This window comes from Petaurus breviceps, unplaced genomic scaffold (assembly GCF_028583685.1).
Source record: "Petaurus breviceps papuanus isolate PSGF00001 unplaced genomic scaffold, PetGlider_PUasm1.0 90825, whole genome shotgun sequence".
Lineage (NCBI taxonomy): Eukaryota > Metazoa > Chordata > Mammalia > Diprotodontia > Petauridae > Petaurus > Petaurus breviceps.
This window is the reverse complement of record NW_027187353.1, coordinates 15069413-15089146: the sequence shown is the minus strand read 5'-3', so window position 1 is coordinate 15089146 and position 19734 is coordinate 15069413. Positions and strand designations below refer to the sequence as shown.

At 44.8% G+C, this 19734-nt stretch overlaps 2 long non-coding RNA genes across 3 annotated transcripts in view; one reads left to right on the top strand and one right to left on the bottom strand.

The window, feature by feature from the left end:
* Positions 1–7024: 7024 nt before the first annotated feature.
* Positions 7025–11742, bottom strand: LOC138148591 (uncharacterized). The gene is made up of 2 exons (XR_011165097.1): positions 10035–11742; positions 7025–8513 (listed from the first exon to the last, which is right to left on the bottom strand). It is a non-coding gene; the product is annotated as an uncharacterized lncRNA (long non-coding RNA).
* Positions 11743–12194: 452 nt separating this feature from the next.
* The window catches only part of LOC138148722 (uncharacterized), a 16930-nt gene continuing 9390 nt past the window's right edge, over positions 12195–19734 (top strand). The window contains exons 1-3 of one of the 2 annotated variants that reach the window (XR_011165133.1): positions 12195–12490; positions 13006–13064; positions 14924–15023. This is a non-coding gene — a long non-coding RNA (uncharacterized lncRNA). Of the gene's footprint in view, positions 12491–13005; positions 13116–14923; positions 15024–19734 lie in introns of both variants that reach the window. The other variant, XR_011165134.1, reaches the window with a different exon arrangement.

The window sequence follows — 19734 nt, the reverse complement described above, 5'->3', positions numbered from 1 at the left end:
TGCTGGGCTTTTTTCCAAAACAGAATTTGCCTCTCATCTCTGCTCCACCCTCTGGTCCCTGCCCAGTGCAGGTGCGATAATAAAGGAGGGTGGGGTGGGTGCAGGGTAGCTAAACTCTCCAAGCCCCTAGCCCTGCCTACAGAAGAAAAAACACTAATTATCAATCTGGAGCACAGGCAGGGCCCTGGGGGGGATTTCCCTTAGATCCACTCTCTGCTCCACCCACTCCAAGTCTGACCAACTCCTCTGTGAAAGATCCTTCAAGAAAAAAAAAATCATGATTGGGCAGGTCCTGACCCACATCTCACCTCTAAAGGGCTCAACAGATGTCTTTGGGATAGATCATCTTGGAAAAAAGTCTGCCTTGTGCGGATCACTACTTTTTGGCACAGATCAACCAGGCTCATTCATTCAGCCTTTTCGTCTTGCCTACCAAGTCGGGTCAAGTCAAACTGCCAAATGCTAGGACTACTAAGAAAGGCAAAAGATGACAGCGTTCTGCCTTCACGGAGGGCACAGGCTAATTTGGGAGCATGCAAACAGGCATTCTTTACCCTGTTTGGATGGAGATGGGGTGGAGAGGCCAGACTCCTTTGGGTGATTAGAGCCGTCTTCCAGGAGAGATGGTCTGGGGCATGATGTCAGTCACAAACAAGACCACACAGGGCAAATTGGCTCCCTGTTATCCCTCCTTCTTGTGGTGTGACTAGCCTTTCTCTTCCTAAAATACCTTTCTCTGATGATGTCTCTTACTCATGTTCTCCTTTGGAGATCATCACTGGTTTTATTGTAGCCAGTTCACACCCACTGTGGGCATGAACTCTCCATTCCCATCTAAGTGATACTAATTTTCAATTATTCAGAGACTTATGTTAATTGACTTGCAGCCTGTATGATAAAACCAGTAGAGTATGGGACTTTGCTTCTAAGAGAATCTTGGGGTCACCAGAGGAGTTCTGTAATTTCCTAAAAGCCATCTAGCCAGTTCTCCTTTTCTTGTTCTGATCTCATTCTCCTCAAATCTGGGCTCAACCCATTGTCTATTCATATTATCTGTCACAGGTAGACATACTGATGGGCAAATTCTATTGTTCATTCAAATATAAGCTGTGATCTAGAAAACAGACATTCTTCATCCCCTTGTCTTTCCTACGTGGATGGAGAGTAATTATAGGTCTCTTCTAGGACGTTGCACCATGTTCTGGAGCTTGAAACAAGAAGTGATATCACCTATAAATAGGAGCAGCTGGAAGACCTTACCATCCATAGGAAATGCCTCTTGAACTAGGACTCTGTTAGATATCTTCCCCTTGGTGAGCATGTATCTCCCTATTTTATACACTTGCCAGAGATGTTTATGATCAGAGGGACACTGAAGAGGGATATCTCTGTTGTTACATCTTCCAAGAAGTCTTGAATAATTTTGCTGTTTAAATGGGAGATGCCTTACTGAGAGCCTGTAGAGTTCAAGTTCTATTGAATCAAAATTAGAATTTTCCCTATTAACACACAATAAGCACAATGGGGTATGTATTTTCTGTCTCATCAATTGTGAAATAGTCAAGATGTGATCCATTGTTGATACTAATACCATCAGCAAGAATGCCGTCAATTCATGAGTAAATGTAATATATAATATAATGTGATATTATATGTAATGTAAAAGTAATATAATATTATAAAATCTGGACATTTGCATAATGCTCTCTTCACTGGTGGAAAGAAAGTTTAAATAAATAAGTCTCACTGAGAATTACCAGAGGAGCAGGTTGGTTTTCTAAGAGGCAGAACTAGAGACCAAATTGCCAACATTGGCTGGATTATGGAGAAAGCAAGAGAGTTCCAGAAAAACATCTACTTCTGCTTCACTGACTACACTAAGGCCTTTGACTGTGTGGATCACAACAAAGTATGGCAAGTCCTCAAATAGAAGGGAGTACAAGATCATATTTTTTTTTTTTGCTTTTTGGAGGGCAATTGGGGTTAAGTGACTTGCCCAAGGTCATATGGCTAGATTTTGTGTTAAGTGACTGAGGCCGGATTTGAACTCAGGTACTTCTGACTCCAGGTCTGGTGCTCTATTCACTGCACCACCTAGCCGCCCCTAATACAAGATCATCTTACTTGTCTTCTGAGGAACCTGTATGTGGGCCAAGAAGCAGTAGCTAGAACTGAACATGGAATAACTGACTGGTTCAAAGTTGGAAAAGGAGTATGAGAGACTTTATATTGTAATAATAATAAGCATTTATTACAGTACTTTTTAGTATGTTAACTTATTTGAGTTATTACCTCCATTTTATAGTTGAGGAAACAAAGGTTCAGATGTGCAAAACAACTTGCTCAAAGACTGAAGGCTGGGTTGAGAAGCCAGAGGGGCTGTTTGATCCTTAGTTTGGGATTTTGGACTTATAACTGGGGCCGTGCTTTATAGGAACCTAGACATGAACCTTATCTCCTTTCTCCCCCAGAGACTGAGGTGGTGGTGGTGGTGGTGGTGGGGGGGGGCAGACTACTCTTCCATGTAGAGAAAGAATGTTTGTATGTATGCAATTGTATTTTTTGAAATATTCTTTAGTGTAAAAGCTTAATAAAAAAGAAGTTAATGAGAGAGTTGAGTCTTTAATCCAGTTGTCCTGGCTCTAAAATTCCTCACTGTTTGTCAGAGACATAGTCAGGGTAGGTTCTCTGGGCTTTGCCCCAGAATGTCAACATTAGAGGAGCCCAAGAGGATACTTTCTGCCTTCTGGATGATCCTGAGACACCTGGTCCTCAGGCTGCCATCATGGTATTCCCCTCCCAGAGACCATTTCCCCTTGCCACTGCCTTCTCTTACCTCCTTCTAACAGCTGGAGTTTAATATTGTGGGAACAGGCTGCCTTCTATTATGACTATAGTTGACTGGGCTAGTCTTCTTACCCCATGAAGTGCCTTTCCCACTAGCCAACAGTATCTTTAGGAATTCTTGTACTCAGGGGAATTTTTCCTGACCTAAATAAAAAATAAAATCCTCACCTGCCCCTCCCAAAACACAAAGGGCACCCTTGACATTAGTGTCCCAGGATCTCCTGGGGCAGGTGAATGACAGTGATATACTGACCTGGGGTCTTTGTCTCTCCCCTTCTGGGCCTTATGTCCCCTTCTGGCTCTGCTTTTCATTTTTCTGGACATTTATACCAAGTTTTAGCTATAGTTTCACCCTGAAACTTCCCTCAGCTCAAGAAACCTCTTTACTCTGGATTATGACTATCTCATGGAGGCCCTCTTCTCCCACTGGCCACTGGTGAATTCTTCCTGGGACCTTCTACTTTGGGGAGTGACACAGGCTAGTCAACCTTCATTTTCCTTTACTTCAGGCTCTTACTTCTGACTTTCTGTGTCACACCATGCCCTCAAGTGGGTACCTTCTTCCCTTACCCAACTTACCTCCCCCGTATTTTTTTCAGGTCTCTTGTTTGCTGTCTTGTTAGACTAGAAGCTACTTGAGGGTAGACATTGTCTTTGTTTTCACTTTACTACTACTGGACACTACTTCTCTAGTGCCTGCAATATATAGTAAGTGCTTTAACAATGTATCTTGTCTGCCCAGAGCAAAGAACTGGGGGTGACAGCAGGGTAGGGCCCCAGGCACTGGGATTGCTTGGCTAGGGCTCTGTTGACCTGGCTTTTATGTCCTCAAAGTCTTTGTTACTGGAGGGATGGGCTAAAAAATAAGGAAATAATTGGATGTCAGAGAACAGGACCAGATTTGCAGTCTCAACTGACCCTTGAATGTTCAGCTTTGCCAGTGGTAGAGAGCTAAGGTGGGCTCTCTTGGGAGCTCTGGTTTGAAACCAGAAATACAGTTTGTCTGGAGAGAAGCATGCTAAAATTCATCTTTGGAGGCATAGGGTGTGGGCCAAATACCACCTTCCTTACTGTTGTAGATGGGAGGAAGAGCAGACCATCAAGGGCAAAAATGATCAGAAAGAGCAGGTTGGAGGACATGTTTGAAGAAGGCATGGAAGATAATAGATTGCTGAGGCCATATCAATTAGGCAACCCCAGAAGAGAATTTGGGAGGTGCTGTGGCCTGGAAACTCTGATCCACATCTGCTAAATACCTGGTATGTGGAAGATTCTGTGTTGGGCCTAGGGAAGTTCCTCCAGGAATTTACTTTTGCTGGAAGAGAAGGATGGTGGATATTTCAGACTTCTCTGCCCTACTCTCAGAAAAGTCATCACTGGGAAATATTATCTCTGAAGATCCGATCAACTTTGGTACCTCATCAGTAGCCTCTGCCCCTCTTATTAGAGAGTGGAGATATGGGCTCCTCCATTTAAGGAGAGGGCACAGGACAGACACCTCTTCAGACATCTATTCATTTCCCACCTGGCTGTACTTTTTTTTTTTAAAGCAATTGGGGTTAAGTAACTTGCTCAAGGTTACACTGCCAGTTATTTTGTGTGGGTGTTAAATATCTGAGGCCGGAACTGATCCCGGGTCTCCCAACTCCTCGCCGGCGCTCTTACTCACTGCATCACCTGGCTGCCCCTAAAATTATTATTTTTTTTTTGGAGGTGGGGAAGGCAGGGCAATTGGGGCTAAGTGACTTGCCCAAGGTCACAAGGCTAGTAAGTGTTAAATGTCTGAGGCCAAATTTGAACTCAGGTCCTCCTGACTCCAGGTCCAGTGCTCTATTCACTGAGCTACCCAGCCACCCCATTGCTGTACTCCTTTTGCAATTCTTTGCTGCCTCTGGTTTGGGTACCCCCCACCCCCTAGCTTTTCTGTTTTCTTTTGGGTGTCATCTTCCCCAGTAAGCTCCTGGAAGGTAGGGACTAGTTGGTTTTTTTTTTTTTTCATATTTGTATCCTCAGAACTTAGCACAGTACTTGTGACATGGTGGAAGCTTAATTAATGTTTATCAATTATTGATTATTTTTGGTTATTGGTGGTAGGGGCACTGAATGAATCCAGATTAATGAATATAATTTGAATAGGGAGCACTTATGGGTAACCTCTTCACTAGCATATGGGGGAAATCATCTGAGCTGAGTCTTGAAGGAAGTGAAGAATTCTAAGAGGGAGGTGTAAGGAAGGATGGCATTCTAGGCATGGGGCACAGCTTGTGCAAAGCCATGGAGACTAGAGGTGGAAGGTTGTGTAGTCAAGATTGCCTAGAACTTGTGTGTATGAGTGGGAGTGATGTGAAAGCCTAGAAAGGCATTTTCTGGAGAATTTTCAATGAGAGGCTGTGCAGTTTCTACTTTGCTCTTGGGGCAATCAGAATCCACTGATATTTTTTTGAGGGGGTTCAGACTGAAGTCTTAGGAAGACTATTTTGGCAACAGTGTGAAGAGTGAACTGAGAGCTGAAAAGATGGGAACCGAGTGACTAGTTAGGGAGGAAGTGAGGCAGTCCCAATGAGGGGTGATGGGAACCTGAGCCAGGGCAATGATCCTGTGATTGAGAAGGTGGTGCCTATCAAAGAGGTTGATAAAATGGATTTGAGAAGAAAGGCAATAATTGGATATTTCTGGAGTGAAGTAGAGGCAGTAGGCAAGGATGCCTCTGAGGTTGTGACCCTAGATGCCTAGAAAGGTTGTGGTGATGTCCACAGAAATATGGCAATTCAGAAGCAGCGAGTGTAGGGAGGAAAAATTTTATATTTGAGATGTCTTTGGGACAGGTAGAGTGCCAGGCCTGGAATCAGGAAGACTTGAGTTCAAATCTGGCCTCAGACATTTACTAGCTGTGAGACCCTAGATAAGTTACTTCACCTGGTTTGCCTCAGTTTCCTCATCTGTAAAAAGAGCTGGAGGAGGTAATGGCAAACCAGTGCAGTATCTTTGCAACAAAAACCCCAAATGGGGTCACGGAGAGTCGGACAAAATGGAAATAACTGAAGAACAGTTGGAACAGTTGGCTGACTTTGCTTCAGAATGGAAGTGAGTTGGGAGAAGGAAAATGGTAGTGTTATCTAAGGTGGGGGACTATCAGGATGTGAATGGGGGTGATGTGGGGACTGGAATCATTCTAGAATGAAGGACTGTATACAGTTGAATTGATTAACTTTAAGGTCCACACTTTGAAGGAAAGTGAGGCAAGAACATAGGAGATAGACTAGGAGAACAGGAAGGGATGAAAGAAATGATTTTCTCTTGGTGAAGACTATCATCACCAAAAGATACCAAACCCTAGATTTAGCTTTAGGAAAGAAGGGAGGGGACTGATGAAAGAACTCTTAACTCATCAAAGAATTGATCAAATTCCCCATTTGTCACCTTCTGGAAGGCAGGGACAGCCCAGCCTTGAGGGGATGAGCTGCAAGTCAGAGGAAAGATTAAAAAAGTAGGGAAGCTTAGTTCAGAGCCACCTCTGGTGGAGGGGATTAAGGGGAGGTAAAACTGGATGGGACTACAGCCCGAGATTAGGAGGAAAAGGCCCACCCAGGGCACTCAGACCTGGAATCTGTGCTTGGGCTGGGCTGATGGGTGAAAACTTCAGAGGTGGAGTTCCCAATGCATTGATGAGATGAGTCACTCAACAAGTTCAGACTCATACCTTTATTTTGGTTTAAAGAGCTCAGTGATAAAGCTCCCACTTGTCTGCCCCAGGAACTGGCTGACCTCAGAAGTTTCCTGCAGTTTAAACATTTTATGACTTCTCTGGAAGCCCAGGCCTGAGGGGAGTGCTGCCTGGAAAGAGGGAAAGGTTCCCACTTCCAAGGTCCCTGCATGAAAAAGGATGGTTTTCCAATTCCTCCCTTCTAAATTGGGAGTTAAACTTTTCCATTTTCTTTGTTGTCTACTTTTGATTGATTGAAGAAGCATTTATTCAAAGCCCATTATGCGTTAAGCACTAGGGAAGGCAAATACCAGGAGTACAGACAGCTGCTCCCCTCCACGAGCTTGCTTTCTAATTGGGAGAGACAGCTCATATTGGGGAGTGAAATATGTTGCAGTCTAGGGTTGCTAGGACCCCTGAAATGCTAGGGTACAGGGCAGGGGTCTGCCTCGAAAGAATTAGACTACTCAAGCCTTCTTTCAGTCCAAGTAGCCAGTTTATTAAGACACAGGGTTTGGGTGGGTGAGGTTCCTAGTGAGTCTGTGCTTTTTGTGATACTGATGAGGGATAGCTCCCAAGAGGTTCAGTAGGAACTCTGATCTCATCCAAGACCAGAAAACCTGCAATAGCGTCTGGAAAGAATTCAAGGTCTCAGGCTTAATTGGAGTGAGAGTTGTAGAAGTTTATTGTTACGCTTCTATGAGAAGTGGGCAAGAGTCCTTTAGGGGACCTTCTAGTGAGAGGGGTACATGCTTTTACTTTTAAAGGGTAGGGCTGCCATTGTCAGGGCTGACTGGATGGAGCAAAGGGACCTCAGTGCATAGATAAAGGTTAGAGCTGACTGAGAGGAACTTGTGACTTTAGTGCACAGATAGTTTAGATGAAATTTGGGCCAGACCTGAGGAGACATGAGGCAAGGACAAAGGAGTATTTGGGCCAGACCGGAGGATACATGAAGAGATTAAGTAAGAACAAAGGAGTCACAAGTTGTTGCCTAGGCAGAGTGAAGATAGGGGGAAGGGGCAGAGTTTGAGGCTGGGAGAGGGATTTTACAGATTACAATTTTACAATACAAATTGCAGTTATAATTGTACAAACTGGTTTTACAAATTGATTTGACCCCAGGTACCCCATCAATTCTATGGCGCTCTCACACACGGAGGGAAGATGGGATCTTATATACAGAAAGGTTGTGGGAGGAATCTAGGGGTGGTCTAGAGGAGGAGTTTGGGGAGGGTCTTCAGGAGGAGTTAATGAGGTCAATGAGTGATTAAGGGGGGTAAGTTGCTGAGGCTACCTGGAGACTACAGACAATGGTGGGCTAGGCCAGTTCAAGGGTGGATGGATATTTTGATAGGCTCAAGGGTGGGAAGTCTAGTAACAGAGGTTTGGGCCCAGCCACAATGTTAGGCTTATGGCCTTGTGTAAATGCCTCATCAAATGGGATGATTTCATCAGAGTTCAAGGGGATTCCCAGAGCCTGTACCTCAAGGACTCAAGGAGAGTTCAAGGGGATTCCCAGAGCCTTCACCAAGCACAAGCCCCTTTCTCCTCTCACATCTATAACCTCAACCCTTCTCAAGATCATCTCACCTCTTCCCCATCCTCTCTTCCAATCTCAGAGGAAGGTCATTCTTCTCACCACGGCCTTGAACTTGTACTCCTGACCCCCACCTTCTCATCGCCTCTGAAAACAGGTGCTTCTGATCTTCCTCTCTCTCTCTCCTTCCCTCCCTACTTTTCAGTCTCTCCTAAGTTAAATATTGGCTCAATCTCCATTACTTAAAAACATGCCCGTCGTAGAAGCCCTTCACTTGATCCTACCACCCCAGTGTTCTCCACTGTTGGCTTCTCCCTCATTCTGGATGCTCTTCCCAGCGTTTTCATGATCTTCCTCCACTTCTCTGGCCAATCCTCAGTTTTCTTTGCAAGGTGATTAGGTGGCACAATGGGTAGCACTGTCCTGGAATCAAGAAGACTTGAGTTCAAATTTGGTCTCAAATACGTACTAGTTCTGTGATCTTGGACAAGTCACATAACTCCTATTTGCCTCAGTTTCCTTAAGTGTAAAAATGGAGAAAATAATAGTACCTATCTCTCAGGGTTGTGGTGAGATCAAATCCCAAATGATATCATATTTATAAGTACTTGGCACATAGTAAGTGCTATATAATGCAAGCTGTTATTACTGCTAGACTACTATCTGGCTGTCACCTATGAGTGATGTACAACAGGGCTCTGTCTAGTGGTTAGGATTTGGCGGTTTCACCGCTGAAGCTTGGGTTCTATTTCCTGGTCAGGGAACCATAAAAATGAAGATATCACCCATAAAGAGGGTTAGGGTTGCTCTGGAGACACCAAAATATCAATACGCCAAGTCCTGCCGAAAGAATTTGACTCGTCTTCTCAGCCAAAGAAAAGTAACATTTATTAAAAGTTTGCTTGTATTAGACACAGAGTAAATCTGTGCTGGATGATTCTACGGCACTCTCACAAACATGAAGACAGGATGGGGTCTTATATACAGAAGGCTGTGGGAGGAATCTAGCGGTCTTCTAGCGGAGGAGTTTGGGGAGGGTCTTCAGGAGGAGTTAATGAGGTCAATGAGTGATTAAGGATGGGAGGCCACTTGGAGACCACAGACAATGGTGGGATAGGCCAGTTTGGGTGGAAAGTAGATGAACAGTGGAGGGCTAGGCTAGTAACTAGGCTAGAGTTAGTAGTTAGTAGTTACTAACTAGGCTAGAGGTCTGGGCCCAGCCACAACATAAGGCTTATACCCTTATGAAAATGTCTCATTAAATGAAACAATTTAATCAGAGTCCAAGGGAGGTTCCCAGAGCCTATACCTCAAGGACTCAAGGAGAGATCAAGGGGGCTCTCAGAGCCCATACTTCATCACTCCTTCCTACTCTTCCCTCTGGGAAAAGGACTGTTTCATTCTATCTTTGTATCCCAGCACCTAGCATAGATTCTGGCCCACAGTAGGTGCTTAATAAATGCTTGTTGCTTCATATTTAGTTCTCATATCTCTAAATGACTCCTAATTCGATGCCTCCAGTCTTCATCTTTCTGCTGAGCTCCAGTCTCACACCACCACCTGTCAGCTAGGCATCTCTGGACATCTCACTGGAAGATCAAACTCAACATATCCAAAGCAGAACTCGTTTTTTTTTTCCCTCTAAACTCCCTCACCCTGATAACCTGCCTTTTGTATTTCTGATAAAGGCACAGCCTTTCTTCTAGTCATTCAGGTTCACAACCAACCTAGGAGGGATCATCTGCTTTTCATTCTCATTCCTCTTTCCTCTGTCCCCCCTCACTCAATCAGTTGCCTAGTCTTGTTTATTCTACCACTGCAAAACCTATGGAGTCCATTTACTTCCCCCTATTCCCATTATTTCAAGGCACAGATGGTTCTATGATCTTATTGATTAGGGAGATCTCCTTCTAGTGTTACAGATGGCAACCTATCCATCCATACCTGTCTGTGCTTTTGTCCATGTTCTCCCAAAAGTTCACCACCCAATAGGCTGGAGGCCTTCTTTGATTTCTCTTGATGTCATGAGGGGACCAGTGGAGCCTTCTAGTTGTCCCCGTCACTGTTCTTCTACAATCCCTCGGTGACATCCTTTACTGCTGTTCTTTCAAGTTCCTTGTTGGATATATGCTACAACTTGTTCACTCCACACTTGTGTGCCTTGCACCTCTTCTCTGTCTTCTGTGTGATATTCATTTTCAGCTCTTTAGAGACTGTGGTGTTCCACATCTGCTGGCCAACTTCCACCAAAAGTGAAGGAAAGTCAGCCAGTCTTTCCTGGAGCAGCAAAATGTCTTAAGAGAGACAGGGGACAGACAGCATGTGTTAGGTGAGTTAAATCAGTGCCACCAACTTGACTATCATTTACCCTCAGACCCAAGTGGAAGCAGCAAAGGATTCTGTTCCCAAGACCTCTTTGTAGAGAAAAAGCCAAATATTCCTGTAGTGACCAACTGTTGACCAATGACAGACAGATAAATCCAAGTCCTCAAAGCACCAGCCTTGCTTCTAGTCCCACCCCTGAAGCCATGGTCTGTGGCAACAACTCTGATGAAGATGTGAGTGGGCAACTGTCCCCAAAGGTGCTGTAGTCCCAGCTTCACCAGTAGTCACAGCGACTGAAGACCCAGAAAACAATCCTGCCAGGCTCCTTTTCAAATGAGGTGCTGATGAGGTACAGGTTCTGGGAACCCCCCCCCCCCCAAGCTCTCCTTGAATCTTTCCAGGTAAGGCATTTGCATGAGGCCATAAGCCTTTCACTGTGGCTCTGCCCAAACCTTTGTTATTAGCTTGGCCCTCCATTGTCCATCTACTTCCCACCATTGAGTCTATCAAAATATCTATACCCAAATCAACTGTTGCACCCTTGAACTGGTCTAGACCACCATTGTCTGTCTTCTCCAGGTAGCCTCCAGCAACTTCCCACCCTATAATCACTCATTTTCTGGAGTCTGACCTCGTTGACTCCTCCTGAAGACCCTCCCCAAATTCATTACTGGTGTCTGACCTCATTGACTCCTTCTAAAGACTTTCCTCAAACTCCTCCTCTAGACACCCTTAGATTCCTCCCACAACCTTTCTGTATATAGGACCCCATCTTGCTTCCATGTGTGTAACTGTCATAGGATTTTCTAGCACAGACTTGCTCTGTGTCCAATACAAGCCTTACTGATACTGAGGCTCCCTAAGAGTCTACCCAATATGTCAAACTTTTAATAAACTTTGCTTTTCTTTGGCTGAAAGAAGACTTGAGTCGAATTCATTTGGCAGGACCCGGCATGTTGGTATTTTTGGGTCTCGAGCACCCCTAACCCTATACCTCATCATTTATGATGACCCTCTTCAGTGCCAGTTTGTTGCCCACCTGTACCACCTGCCTCATGCCCATAGACATAGCTCCTCATTTCAGACTTGTGTCACCTTTTGCCCACATTATTACAATAACCTAATTGGTCTCCCTCTATCTTTTCTGCTCCAGTCCATCCTTCAAAAAGCTACCAAAGCAATATTCCCAAAAGTACAGATTTGAATCCCCCACTATAATCGCTCAAGAGTTCAAGAAACTCCAATGGTGCCTTATGACATCTAGGATCAAATGTAAATTCTTCTGTTTGGAAGGTCCTTCATAGTCTCCATCCAACCCATATCTCCTGGATAATTATACCTTATGCTCTAGCACACATTTCCACCCTCCTGCTGAGAGAACTGATTATTAACCAATGATTTGGGGAGATCCAGAGTTCCTCCTTTTTCTAAAGTCCTCATTTCCAAACTCAGTCTCTGAAGGTTGAAATAACTTTTTCATCAAACTGGTCGGAATCTAATCTAAGGTGTATTCCTGCCCATAGTATTCCACTCAAGCAGGTTTGGGTGGAGATAGATCCTTTATCTGGATTGCCCAAGGCTGGAGGTTGTCTGCAAGTAGAGATAGTTTCTTTGTGCCTGAGTAACCAGATGTCACTCTCCCAGCCCCAGGTGGGAGGGAGCCCACTTCTCTGTGTAAAGCACCTCTCAGTAATTGTTAACCAATCAGAGTTGATTGATTCTCTCAGGAACACCCACTCTTCCAAGGGCTTATAAACTGCAACTTCACTGCCCGGAGGGGTCTTTGGTGTTTCAGACTATCACTGACCCTTTTACTGATAAAATATTAGCACTATTAATAAACGAATTATTACCTGGAATCACTCTCAGACTTTTTGAACCTCACAACCAACTTGCCTACTCCTGGTTTTCATGTCTAAGGAACATGCTAAGAGTGTGAGCTGAGGGCAGGGACTGCTTTTGACTTTCTTTGGATCCATCACACTTAGCACAATGTGTGCTAAGGCACACAGGAGGCGCTTCATCCATTTTTGTTGACTGATAGGACTTTCCATTTTCCTTCTTCATGACTACAGGTTGTATGCCATACCTACCCCTATGATGCTAGTTTCATTGCTGCTTCTGATGCTCAGAAGATTGAACAACAAAAATTTATTGATCTTTTGTTTTTACATCATCAGCATTTCCCCCCTGAATCCTCTCTCTCAGAAAGCTGTTCCTAATAATAATAATAATAATAATCTTTTGTTGTTGTTGTTGTTGTTTTTTGGTGGGGGCAGGAGGCAGTTGTGGTTAAGTGAGTTGCCCAGGGTAAAAGCTAGTGTCTGAGGCTGGATTTGAACTCATGTCCTTCTGATTCTAATAATATTTTTTTTAAAGAAGAGGGAAAAAAATCACAAAACCAAGACAACAGAAAAAAAATATTTCACTTTTACATCCACATTCCTGGATCCTCGACTTTGTGAAGGGCTTGGAGTAGAGGGGGAAATAACTTCTCACATCTCTTATTCGGGTCAAGCTTGGCCATTTTAAGTTCACATGATTCTATTCTTATTGCTTTCTGGTGGTGATTCTTTTTTTTTCCTTGTAGGGAAGCTCACAAATCTGTTTGGGGAAATAAGACTTACACAAGACAACTGTAGAACCAAAGTAAATGAATGCTATGTAGATAGCGACGTCAAAGGGGTTGAAATGAATCAGGTGAGCTTGTTCAGTGTCTTGGGAGGCTGAGTATGGGAGAGAAGAGGTATTAGACGATCAAAACTGCCCAGATCCTGTTTAGTAGGTGTGTGTCCTTGGGCAAGTCATTTAATCAGTTTTCAGACTCAGTTCCCTCATCTGCAAAATGGGAATAACAACTAGAACCTAACTCACTAGGGTGATGGGTAGATCACATACTAATAACAACAAGGCAACAACAATAATGATAGTTAACATTTATATAACACTTACTATGGACCAGGCACTACAAGAAGGGCTTTACAATCATTATGTCATTTCACTCTTACAATAACCCTGGGAGGTAGGTACTATTATCAACCCCATTTTACAGATGAGGAAACTGAGGCAAACAGGTTTGCCCAGGGTCATACAGCTAGTGAGTATATGAGGCTGCATTTGAACTCATGTCTTCCTGACTCCAGGCCCAGATGTTCTATCCACTGTGCCATCTGTTGTTATTACTGTCCCGATCACAAGTCAATTTTTAAAAATTATTTATTTATTTTTAGTTTACGACATTCAGTTCCACAATCTCTTGAATTCCAAATTTTCTCGGTGTAATCCCATATAGGTTCTACAAATAACTTCACACTAAATAAGCCAATTTTCTGAATTATCTTGTGGCCCTCCTCAGAACTCCCAAGGTTCCCCCCCTCAGCTTAGACCCTTTGTCTCATGAAGAAATTGAGGCCATTCACAGTGAACTGCCTCTTCTCCCCTCCTCCCCCTCCCCCTCCTCTCCACCTCCCCTCCTCCTCTTCCTCATCCCTCCTCTCCTCACATCACTCAGAAGCCTCTCCCATTCTGGCTTCTTTCACTCCTACCTTCTTTAAGGAGGCCATCCTCTTTTTGGCATGGAAGGTTTTGAAGCAGGGACCCATGCTTTAGAAGCTTTTTGAGGGGTGATGTCTAGAGAAAGGGTTGAGAAAGAGAGAAATTTAAAAAGGAAGAAGTCAGAGTAGTCTAGGTGATGAGGGATGGCTCCCAATAGGTTCAGCAGGGACTCTGATCTAATCTTAAGACCAGAACCTGTCTGGAAAGAATTCAGCTCAGCCTTACTTGGAGTCGGAGTTGAAAAGTTTATTTTATGCTTTTACAGAAGTGGGCAAGAGTCCTTAGGGGACTTTTTACAAGTGAAAGGGGGCCCAGGCTTTTACTTTTAAAGGGTAGGGGCTGCCATTGTCAGGGCCGACAGGATGGATGTAAGGGAACCAAGGTTAACTTGTGACTTCAGGGAATAGATAAAAGTTTGAGGAGTTTAACTTGGAGATGAGATTTGGGCCAGACTGGAGGAGACATGAGGAGATTAGGCTAGGACAAAGGAGTCACAAGTTGTGGCCTAGGCAGAGTCTGAGGATGGGAAAGGGAAACGTGATTTTACAGACTGGTTTTACAAATTGATGTTACAAAGTTTTACAGACTGATGTTACAAATATAGATCCCAAGCACCCCATCATTACTGATGTTACAAATTGGTATTACAAATTGAGTTTACAAATAGATTTTATAAACATAGATCCCAAGCACCCTATCATAGGCAAGGGTGGGGAATGAGGGACCTGAATGAGGGTGGTAAAAGAGCTCACTGGAGAATCAGGCTTGTTTCTGAGCACCATGTCTGAGGACCCCATTGAAGCATTGGCACATGACATAGGGAAAGCATTGTGGGGACATGGGATTGTCAACCTATCAGTGAAAAAGCAATAATTAAGCACCCACTGTGTGCTGGGGCATTGTGGAAGGCGCCGAATTGAAAAAACAAAAACAAAAATGGAACTGTTTTGTAGGGAAAAGAGAAGACAGACAGTGAGCTTCATAAAGAGCCTTCCCATGGAAGAGAGGTGGTCACTTGGCCCTGGAGGCAGAAGGAGGACTGGTGGATGAAAGGTACAGACAGGCAGATTTTAGCTTTATCTTCTCCTCCCGGTCCTCCCCTCCCCCCAGTCTTCCCCATCACCTGTCCTCTGCACCACTTCCTGTTCCTTGTCTGTCCTGGGCCCACCTAGTCACATTCAGGAGGGTCTCACCCAGGCTGCCCTTCTGGCCCCTTTGCTCTCTCTCTGGGAGGCCTGAGCACCCTGACACCTGATCTCTGTGGGGAAACCATTTTGTGTCCTGGCTCTCACTGCTGGGATGAGGAGGAGGGAAAATCTAGCTCAGTGCTGTCACAGAGGCCAGGTGAGGCTTCCTCCTACTAACCCCAGCAGAAATGGGCAGGTTCCTGCTGACTCAGCAGTATTGTAATTAACCCCTTCTGGTCCAGAGCCCTTCTCTAGGTGTCCCATAACACTCCAGGCATGATAACAGCTCTAGGGTTTTGTGATCTGGGAATAACTGTGATGACTCAGAGAAAGGTGATGTAAACTAGTATGACCTGCAGAATGACCCTGCTCTGGGAGGTGGGGGAAGGGCTCTTGACCACTGAAGTCATTGGAAGTCAAGGGCATGGTATGAGAACCTGGACACCACCCTTTAACCCTCTGAAAAGGATAGGGTAAGGTTACCACCCCAGTATGAATCCAAGCCCACAAAAGCTCTGTCAGTATATAATTCACCTGAGTCCATTGGACTCAGACCATGCCCTAGTCTAGGCAGATACCACGGCCCAGTCCCTCCCTTCAGTCATTGGGTTCAGCCTTGTTTGCCTCAACTCAACAGGCTTCCACCCTCACAAGCAATGGATTGTTCTCTGGACTCTTGGGGTCTGTGATTTCTGATTGTCTGAGACTTTGGCCTATCCAAGGGAAGAAGGAAGGTGCTCAGGAGGTCCTATTAAAGACAAAGCTTCCTTCATGGGATGGTGGTCACAGACCTGGAGCAGGATGGGACCTCAGAGATGAGGAAACCTTGGAAGGGGAGGCAGTGAATGAGCACTGGAGGCGGGATTTGAACCCAAGCCCTCTTGACTCCAGGGCCAGGGGGTCTTTGCACTGTTTAGTGCTGAGTTTTCTTGTTTCCTCTAATTTCTTGATTCTATAAAGCACCCTGGCTCACCTTGATCTCTCTAATGGTCTGAAAGCCGTGGGCCACCATGTGAAGCATGGGTCTGCTCCAAGGTCTGTCCCAGGTCCTCACTGGGCTGGGAGAGGGATGGAGGCAGGGAGCGGAGCCTCTTGCATGGTCCACCCTGAACTGGATCATGGGACTTAGGCTTGAAGCTGCTCTGTTCCTTTGCATAGGGTAATCTTAGCCTTGTGAATGGAATGAGAGCTGAGCCTCCAGTAGGCAATGAGAAAGCATTTATTAAATTCTCACGGTGTGTCAAGTACTGTGCTGAGAGCTGGGGATACAAATGGGAAAGCAAGACTGTCCCTGTTCTCAAGAGGCCCCCCTTTTAACTGGTGGAGTTCCAAGAAGACCGTGTTGGCTTCTGCCACCAGCCATCCGATGGTGCCAAGGACTTTCTCTTCCTGGCCCTCTGTGCCTGTGGCTGGTGAGCAGGCAGGGGCAGCATCTGCGGCCGATGCTGCCAGGACTCATCTGCACCTGGGTCACTCCTTGACCCCAGGGCTCTCTGAGCCTGGCTCACTTTAGAAAGCCAGGCTGGGAGTAGGGTCCCATTGAAACACAAGGGAATATTATTGCACCACACCTCCCCCTAGTGTGCACACAAAGCATTACACCGCTCTCTTTACTCCAAAAGGTGTCTGACCACAGCTTTATATAGATTGTAGTCATGTAGGTGTATAACTTACAGCTATAGTCATAGGTGGGAGCGGCGTTAGAGAGCATTCTAGTACAGTTCTCTTATTTTGGAGGTGAGAAAAGGTCCAGATAGGGAATCGACTTGCCCAAGGTTACACTTTTGAGCTTGAAATGGAACTAATAATGCTAATATTAATAATGGACATTTACGTATCAGAGGTCTGTAATGTACTTTACACACATCATCATGGGTTATCCTCACAGCAGCCCTGTGAGGTAGGTTATATCATGTGCATTTTGTTCCAAACCTGTGATTTCATTGGTACAAGGGACTCCTAGTGAGGAAATTCCCTCACCACTCAACAACTCTTTTGTCTCAGAGTTTTAGAGGGCCCCCTGGGGACTCTAAAAGGTTCAGTGACTTGCCCAGGGTGATATAGTCAGAGGCAAGACCTGAGCTCAGGTCTTCCTAACTCTGAGTCCAGCTCTGTATTCAGCCTATACCACCAGAGACTGAGAGAGCTTAAGTAATTAACCCTAGGTCCTCCAGCTAAGGTGAATTAGGCAGGTTTGAACCCAAGTAGGTCTTCCTGACTCCAGGTATTGTGTTGTGTTCTATCTCCCCTGTGCTGCCTTTCACAGATCCTACCATCGCCTGGGTTTCCTAGCGTATTGAATAACACCTGGGACAGAGTGGGACTGGAACATTGGGTACATTTTTCAGCTGTTTACATCTGTAATCAGCCAGATCCCCAAGTGCCTGTGGAAAATATATCTGAGACCTGGTACAATGGTTCATTGCAGAGTTTTCCACAGATGACTAAGACAACCTACAGTCTACATTAGACAATGAAATGGTCCATATATTTTACTGAGGAAATTTAGCCTCTTTTAAACCAAAATATTGCTGCATATAATCATTATTTTTAATACAAGGGAAAAATATCTTTAGAATTGACATTTCCTACCTGAACCATTATTTACATCACATGGAATAGTCCGGGTTCCAAGCAGAGTCTGGGAAAAGCTGCCTAGAATCTTTCTCTGTCCGGTAATTTTGACCCTTAGCAAAGATCAGAGGAGTTAATGGGATGCTTTGTCTGATCTCTTCATTATATAAGGCCCAAAGATGGGAAGTCGTTTGCCCAAGGGCACACAGCTAATAAGTGTCAATATAGGAAATTGAACCCAGGTCTTATTGTTCCAAATTTTGTGTTCTGTCCCCTATCCCAGGCTATCACGTGTCTGGCATTGCCCTCTGATGGCTTTGTCTGTTTTCTTCTTGCCTTGTGCCAGACTGGAAACATTTAGAGAACAATGAAGATGTCTTTGATTCTTCCTCTGTCCATCAGCATCCTTGCTGAGGAGTAGCCTGAAAAGGAAGGGAGGGAAGGAGGAGGGGAATTCACCTGAGGTGTGGTCATAGAAGTACATCCAGAAGATAACAACAAGTTTCCTTACTGCTGAGGGGCTGATGTTACTTGGCTGGGGGAGGGGGAGAAGAGCTGGGAGGAATGGTCTCCAAGGGGAAGAGGCATGCTTGTGGATGGGGTGTGATGGTAAGGGAATTTGAAGATCTTCCCTGCCCCTCAATGGGCCTCACTTGGAGCACAGCAAGAGAAGCTTGTTTAGGGAGGCTTGTTTTTCAGGAAGAACCACCTTTTGTTACTTTGTAATTAGGCAGTGAGTCATGAGGTTGTGATGTTCTCTGACCCTGGAGAAGGCTATATATACTCTGAGGTGAGGTTTTGCTTTGGGGCTCACTTTGGGAAGAGTTGTATGATTTGGTCAGATGAGACTCTGGGTAGCCATTGAACCCCCTGGCTTTGAAATCCCAGATGTCTGTGCTTCTCTCTGTGGTAACTAACACTATATGTATGTGATGGTCAGACACCTAGAAGCCCTGTCTGTTGGTTTGTTGAATTGTGTTATTTTCTCTGTATTTTTTGTCTGCTTGTAACTTCTGTTTGTATTCTCTGAAGTTCAGGGTGCTGATTTTTTTCTCTGACCTAAGTGAATGATATATATATATATATATGTACACACACAGACATATACAAGTTTGATTAAAGTAAGATTGTTAACACTCCTTTGAGTTGCTTTCCTTTAGAAAAGAAGATAAAAGAACCTGGGCTAGCAACCATCCTAGGTATGCTAGGGTGCTTGCTGTTACATGGGGTCATGTTTTGTGACAGGCTTCTGGCACAAGGGGATCCCACCAGGGAGGATGTATGTTTTCCCGATTGACCCTGACTTTCCACAACTAGGATCACAGTGCCCTCTTCCTCCAGTGTAGATGTGGCTGTCAATAGGTTAAGTCATTGTCTGGGTGCCTAGTTTATGCCTCTGGAAAGATCCATGGGCCATCCAGAGATATTGGGGAAAACAACCCCTTACTGAGTTCTGGTACTGAGAATAATGGGAATGGTAAATAATGGTAAAACAATGGGAATCAGTCAATGCAAAGGTTTATTGCAAGCAATGGGGAAGAAAGGGAAGGGGAGACAAGGGGATCCACCAAACAACTTAGGCATACACTCCAACATAGGATGTAACTCATGTAAAGGCAATGCTACACTGGAGAACACAGAAGCTCAGTTTGATTTATCAGGAAGGGGAGCTCCAGCAGGAAGATGGGTCCCCACTGTTCTAAAATGCTTTTCTGAGAATGGGTTTCTTATACTCTGATTTTGAATGACCTCCCTGGGGCTAGTCAAGTTCCACATCAGGGGTCAGGACAAAATATTGCTTTGGGTGTTTATCAGGAAGAAAAACAAGCTGGTGGTAGGCAAAATATTATTTGGGGGACACAGTTTGCTAACTTTATTTTTTTTCCTCTTTTTTTTGGAGGGGGGAGGGCAGGGCAATTGGGGCTAAGTGACTTGCTCAAGGTCACATGGCTAGTGTTAAGTGTTTGAGGCTGGATTTGAACTCAGGTCCTCCTGACTCCAGG